General features: G+C 37.8%; 1 pseudogene; it reads left to right on the top strand.

Annotated features, from left to right (window-relative positions):
* Nucleotides 1–1,659: 1,659 nt before the first annotated feature.
* Nucleotides 1,660–7,358, top strand: part of LOC102838112 — a 14,095-nt pseudogene continuing 8,396 nt past the window's right edge.

Genomic DNA, 7,358 nt, shown 5'->3' with positions numbered 1-7,358 from the left:
ATCGAGATGAAATAAAATAGATGATTTGTTGAATGTAAAACTAATAGTCTTTTCTATAAACCTTCACACACACACAAAGTTAAAAAAAAAAATGCTCTGGTCATGATTTCAAAAGATAGACATTTGTTGCAAACATGACGAAGAGAAAGCATTTGTTATAAACCTAATCAAACAGATTACTGGATTATCGTTCTCTCAGTGAAACTCTATCTCAAGCAGAAACATTTTTGGTTATCTTACAATGGAAAGAGTAAGGACTGGTAAGTAGAAACACCAGCTTCTTGATTTTTGGATCATCACTGTATCCTGACATCTAAGTGCCATCGGTAAAAAAAAAATTGGTCCAATTTATTATATCTTCTATATAGTTTCAATTTTTTACATATCTTTTTATTTAGTCACTAGCATCTCTCACTCAACGACAGTTCCTTAACTGATAAGACTTCCCACAGATACTCTATTGAAATTGGAGTAAAAATAAGCATCATTGCATCATTCTATACTTGAAATCCTTTGATGGGTTTTAACTTTTTAGGTAACCTTTCTATTAATTTTAGAATAAAGTGAAAATACCATTGGGCAATGTTGATGATGGAATGGTAGAAGTTTCGCAGTTCATTAATGACTTGGATCAAGTCATCAATGCCCATCATGTGTTTAAGGCTTGCCTGTTGTTATAATCCTAAATAATGTTGATTGTGTTTCCTGACTAAGACAAACTAGGAAGACCTAGTGGTTTACTTTTCTTAAAATTCATCAAGGAAAATCCTGTGGATCACAATGGTTCATTCGGACCTATCAGCATTTTGTTCTGTTTTACAAGAGTTCACCATTGTTATTGTTGTTAACAGCAGCTGGTGAGCTTGAATCACTGACTTTGTGGTTCAAACTGCCCTTCAGGTCCAGCACATTAATCCACAGTGCCATACCAGGTCTTCCCATTAGTCAGGGATAATTCAGACACCAAAGTACCTTAACAAGCCTAAAAATCCTTACTCAGTCTGACTATTGCACAACTTCATCCTCATCTCTACTCTTTTTCAGCCATATTGGTCATTTTAAAGTACTTTTGTAATCTCCTCATCTCTTTATATGGATTTTTACCGACTCCTACTGATCCTGCTCCTATGTTTAATTAATAAATTAATAAATCCTTAGAAGTAATTCTCAGCTTCCTTACCTGTCAATCTATTGAATTTATTGTTTTCAATAAATTGTTGCTACAATAATAATAATAATAAAATGACAACAAATAATTTCCTCCTTTTTAAACAGCAGCAGCCAGTGAGTCATGGAAACAACTGCTATTTGTTTGTTTTTCTTCCTGTTAAATTTGTGATAATACACCAACTTCCTTTTGTCTACTTGAGTTCTGGGGGAGATAGAGAAAGCAGATAGAAATAAAATTATCAGGTTTATTATGGATTAAATAATGGGGAATGCAGTTAACGTTAATGCAAAAATAGACTTATTCATATCCAACTTCAAATGAGGCTGACTTCCCTGCCACACACAGTAATAGACAACTGCAGGCTCCCCTGTATGGCACCAAGCAGCTCAGAGACATGCTATCTGTAGGCAGGAAGATTACCCCAAAAAATGAGGGACTGCACCACATACATTCAGTTCCTTAATCCAAATTCACCAATTAGATAAACCATGACTCTGTACATGGAGATGAGTAAGTAAGACGGCAAGGCACAAAGCAAGGACTGACTGCCAGTCTACTGGAAACCCCAGCACATGATAGAAGAAATCAGAAGTGGAAACTAAGTATAGGTGTATTGCTTTAATGTATTATATAAGATACCTTTTTAGAATTCCTCAACTGCCTTTTTCTTTCCCCAACTCTTTATTTTTTATTGCTTCACATGCAACCAATTTGGTTTTCAGCTTTCAAACATGAATAAAAAGATCACAGCACAATATATGTCTTCTTGAGTAGCAACAAGGGGCCAGATGCCACAATTCATAAGTGCAGAAGAGTTAGCTCCCAGTGGGTTAAACTTTGACTATTAGAAAACAAGATATGGGCAAGAAAAAGGCAGATAATATTTCTTTTCTTTCTCCCATCTGTGGACTGTTCCAAGATTCAATTTCTCCTTGTGAACTTTTAGAAGAAGTCCTGCTGGATGAAGCAATATACCTGTAGAGTTTTGTCTTTTCATTGCTCCTTGGGAAAAGATTGCCATACTAATAGATCAGATCAGATTGCTTTGGGGTTTTTTGTTTTTTTTTTTCCTTACTTTCCATATTATTCTCATCCTCACTATTCTCAGTTTGTACCTTCCAAACACAAGGTCAAATCCAAACACAACTGTGCTCTCTGAAGCACTTATTCTAAATCATGAAAGTTATTTGAAATGAAATTTTATAGTACAGTACTCCTAAAAAGTCTCCATGAATGTATGAGGAACTGCTAGTTGTTCCCCCATTATCTGTTCTCTTCTTCTACATTAATAGAACTTTAGCTGAATATATCTCTCAGACTTTTAAATTAGCTCTGGCCACTTGACAAGGTTCTGCCCAATGGGATATGAATACAAATGGTATTTGAAATTTTGATCCTGCATTTAATACGAAAAAAACTTCCCTTTCCTTTCAATCTCCTTTCTACAGTAATTGAATTTATTTTTGGTTTTCATCTTTTAATTATTTTCTCTTTTTGCTTTTATTGTGATTTAGGCAAAAGATTACAGTACAAATTCATTTTCTATGCAATAATTCAGATACATCTACTTTCCTACTTTCTCCCAGTTGTTCCCATTTCTATTCTTCCTTTCATCCCATCCCCTACTAACTTCTGGTCAAATACCTCTCTTATGATCTCAAATGATTGATTATTCTTAGGAGTGCATAACCCCAGCTGCAGCTGTTCTCTCCATAGGCCTAAATATCCTTTAGTCAAAAGTTGACCTACACAGATGAGTTCAGTTCCGGGTTTAAAAGGTGACTGAGGGACACAGTCTCAGGGGTTCCAACAGTCTCCATCAGACCAGTAATGTGGTCTCTTTGTGATTTAGAGATTTGCTTCTCATTTTTCTTCCACTCTATCAAGGACCTTCAGAGTGGATAGTACTGGCAACAGGGCATCATCTAGTTCTGATCTCAGGATTATGGAAGCTGAGGTTCACGTCATTTATTATTGCCTTGAGTCTTTGATTGTCTTCAGTTTCTTTTTTTTTTTTAACTTCAGATTTGGAGACATCAAAAGTTGCAGGTTAGATGACCACTAGGTAGTTTCTCAGACCTCAGTTACTACTCACCTCAGTAAAATGTAGAACATTGTTTTGTGAACAATGTTATGTCAGTTTGTTTAGCTATCTCTCTTAAACCCCAAGTCCAGAGACATATTACTTCAAGGGTTTTGGTTACAGTTGAGTTTTCATAGCTTTATCTCCTAATAGTTCAAAGAGGAAGGATCAGTACTTAGAAAACATGACCTTGGTAATAGAAACAATACTGGAGATCACATGATAGAATTTTTGCAAGATCAATGACTTATCATTACAAATACATTTTCCAATAACATAAAAGGCAAGTTTATACATGGACCTCACCTCACCAGATGAAACACACAGGAATGAAATCAAATATGTATATGTAAAGAAGCTCAATAATATCAGTCAAACCATGGCCAGGACCCAGCTGTGGAACAGACCATCAATTGCTCATATGCAAGTTCAGGTTAAAGCTGAAGAAAAATTTACAAGTTCCACAAGAGCCAAAATATGACCTTGAGTATATCCTACTTGAATTCAGAGATCATCTCAAGAACAAATTTCTTGGTGACAGAAGACCAGGGTGGTTGTGGTCCACAAACATCATACATGAAGAAAGCAAAAGGTCATTAGAAAGACAGAAAAGACCAAAGTGGATGTTTGAAGAAACTTGCTCTTTTTTTTTAAAGTTTTTTTATTGTGAATTGATAGTTTACATAGAACATTGGTTTTGCAATCATCCATGTTATTTTGTTTCATTGCAATGATTACAATCTCTTCTGCACATCATCATTCAACAGTATTTGCTTCAATTACCTCTGTTTTGGTTAGTTTTTGTTTTTTTTAGAAGTACACAAAAACTTCAGGAATACATCATTTACACAACCAAAGGACACATTCTGCAAGCCTGCCTCCTGACCACCAGCATACAGCCTTTCTCTTTCCATCAGTCTAGAGTCCTCAGCTATTATATCTCTCCATGTTCTTATCTCTGCCTCCATCTTTGGTGTTGCTGTTCTCTGGAGAAGATCCCACATCCCACTCATGCTCTTCTCTCTTGATGGTCCCTCTGTTCCTGGAAGGTAAGATTAACTAATCCCCCATTTTTGTTAGAAAACTTCTACCTTTACAGTTGACAACCACAACTAGTCATGATAACAATTACTCATTATCAAATCATCAGACTCTTATCCCCATCTCCTTTCACCAGACCCGTCTAGACAAGATGAAAACTATTCAGTGGGGATTCTACCTTCCCCTGCACACTCTGAACCTAAACTCTCTCTTGAAAACTTGTAAGCCAGTCTCTTCATGTCTTTATATGCCCCCTCATTTTAGGTAGCTAATGTTTAAGTTGCCCATCCCTATCAACCCTGTGTATACAAGGAATAGGATTGATCCTTGATGTGAAGACTCCTTCCCTCTCAGTTGGTATTTTGAGCTGCTACATCCATAAGTATGGGTCAAGTTCATCAAATTGTAGCAATTTACACTTGTTTTTTTATCAAATTTTTTTATCTTCCTCTAGTTGAGTTCTAATCATGAAGCCATTGAACCTAGGTCAAATGAGTACTATCTGTAAGTTTGAATGTTCTTGTGCATCTCCCCACACTTCATATCAGCTGGGTGCTTCACTCTCAGCTCCAGCTCTCTGTGGCTATGTGCTTGTACATTGGCTCAGCAGTCCCCAAGTCTTACCCTACTTCAGACCAATCAGCCCTTCTTCTTCTTTCTCTTATCTCTAGGTCAACAGGAGTTTACAGAACATGATCAAACTCAGTCCATGCCTTCATTGCTGCCTTTTCCCTACTTCCACTCACCAGTAGAGCAATGTGGTCGCCAGTGCTCTTACATGCATGCTCGTGTGTTCGCTTGAGTTTCAGTCTTGGAGGGGGGTTTGTCCTGAAGGGATTTGATTACTTGCCTTGATGGCTCATCGAAAAACAACTTGCTTGTTCTTGTAGTGCCTAATTCGACTACCAGTTTAGTTTTTGATTTTTCCTTCTGAACTTTTTTCAAGAAGAATCTTCAAAACTTGCTCTTGAACACAAAGAAACTAAAGCTAATAGAAGAGATGAGGCAGTAAAAGAACTTCACAGAAAATTTCAAAGGACATCTCAAGAAGATGAAGTATTATAATAAAAGGTGCAAAGATCTGGTGTTAGAAAGCCAAAAAGTAAGAATGTGCTCAACATTTCTCAAGCTCAAAGTACTGAATAAAACAATTTCAAACATACGGCTGCAATATTGAGGAATCCTAATGGCACTTAACAACAACAACAATGGACAAAATGGAGTCCTGGTGTTACACTGTGGGTTAATGCGCTGGACTGCAAAGTCTCTTTGAACTGCAAGGTTGGTGATTCAAGCACACCAGCTGGGTCACAATCAACTTGACAGCACTTAACAATAACAACAACAACAACAACAATGGACTAAATGGAGAACACGTGTCTCTATAGGGTAAGCATAGGCATTAAAACTACAAGGTTGGTAGTTCAAGTCCACCAGCCTCTCCTAAAGAGAAAGATGAGGCTTTCTGCTACCACAAAGATTTACAGCCTTGGAATCATGGATTCTATGAGTTGAATCCAACTCAACGGTACTTGACAACAAAAACAATGGACAAAATACTTAATGACTCAGAAAACTATGAAAGAAGATAGAAGGAATACATAGAGTTACTGTGACAAAAAGAATTGGTCTGTGTTCCACCATTTCAAAAAGCTAGCACATGATCAAAATCCCAGGGTATTGAAGGAATAATTCCAAGCTACAATGAAGACATTGGTGAAAAACAAGCCTCTAGACATCAACAGAAAACAAATTGAAATGTTTCAACAAGCTGATACAGAATTGAGGGATGCTCACTCAATTACACCAAGAAATTTACAATACAATGATCTGGTCTACCGATTGGAAGAGATCCATATTTGTGCCCATTCCACAGAAAGGTTGCCTAACAGAATGTGGAAATCAGTGAACAACATCATTAATATCATATGCAAGTAAAATTTGCTGAATATAATTTTTAAGTGGCCACAGTAGAATATGAAGAGGGAGCTACCAGATGTTCAAACTAGAGTCAGAAGACAACATGGAAAGAGGAATATCATTGCTGATATCAGATGGATCTTGACTAAAAGCAGAGAATAACAGAAAAGTGTTTAGTTGTGCTTTACTTAGTATGCAAATGCATTCAACTATGGATAACATTGATAAGAATGGGTATTCCAGAATATGCAATTGTGCTCTTGAGAAACCTGTACATACACCAAGAGGCAGCTATTCAAACAGAACAAGGAAATACTGAACAGTTTAAAATCTTTCACCATGTTTATTCAATCTGTATGCTGAGCAAATAATTTGAGAAACTGGATTATACGAAGAACATGGCATCAGGATTGGAGGAAGAATCATTAGCAACCTGTGATGTGCAGACTGCACAACCTTGCTTGCTGGAAGTGGAGAGGATTTGAAATATTTACTGGCAAAGATCAAAGACTGTATTGTCTTCAACACAGGAAAATAGTAAGATTGCATCTCAATTTAAAGAAAATGAAAATCCTCACAACGGGACCAGAAAAGATTAAAGTGGTCCCAAGGTGCTTTGGTAGCGTAGTGGTTACGAATCGGGCTCTGAACCGCAAGGTCAGCAGTTCGAAACTACCAGCTGTTCTGCGGGAGACAGAGGAGGCTTTCTGTTCTCTTAAAGATTTACAGCCACGGAAACCCTGTTCAGGGTCGCTATGGGACGGAACCGACTCGAAGGCCCTTAACAACAACAACAAGGAGCTGTGGGTTAATGCGCCATACTGCAAAGCCGTTTGAACTGCAAGGTAGGCGGTTCAAGCTCACCAGCTGCTCCTTGGAAACCCTATACAGGGTCGCTATGGGTCGGAATCAACTTGACGGCACTTAACAACAACAACAAGGAGCTCTGGTAGCATTGTTGTTGTTGTCAGATGCCATCGAGTAGGAACCTACTCATAGCGACCCCATGCACAGCCGAACGAAACAATGTCCGATCCTGGGCCAACCTCACTTGAGTCCATCAATGATGCCACCTGGCCAATCCATCTCTTTAGGGGTCTTCCTCTTTTTCTCTGACCCTCCACCTTACCCAGCATGACATCC

Source organism: Chrysochloris asiatica, unplaced genomic scaffold, assembly GCF_000296735.1.
Source record: "Chrysochloris asiatica unplaced genomic scaffold, ChrAsi1.0 scaffold00002, whole genome shotgun sequence".
Classification (NCBI taxonomy): domain Eukaryota; kingdom Metazoa; phylum Chordata; class Mammalia; order Afrosoricida; family Chrysochloridae; genus Chrysochloris; species Chrysochloris asiatica.
The sequence above is the reverse complement of the archived record's forward strand: the minus strand, read 5'-3'. Positions and strand labels throughout refer to the sequence as shown.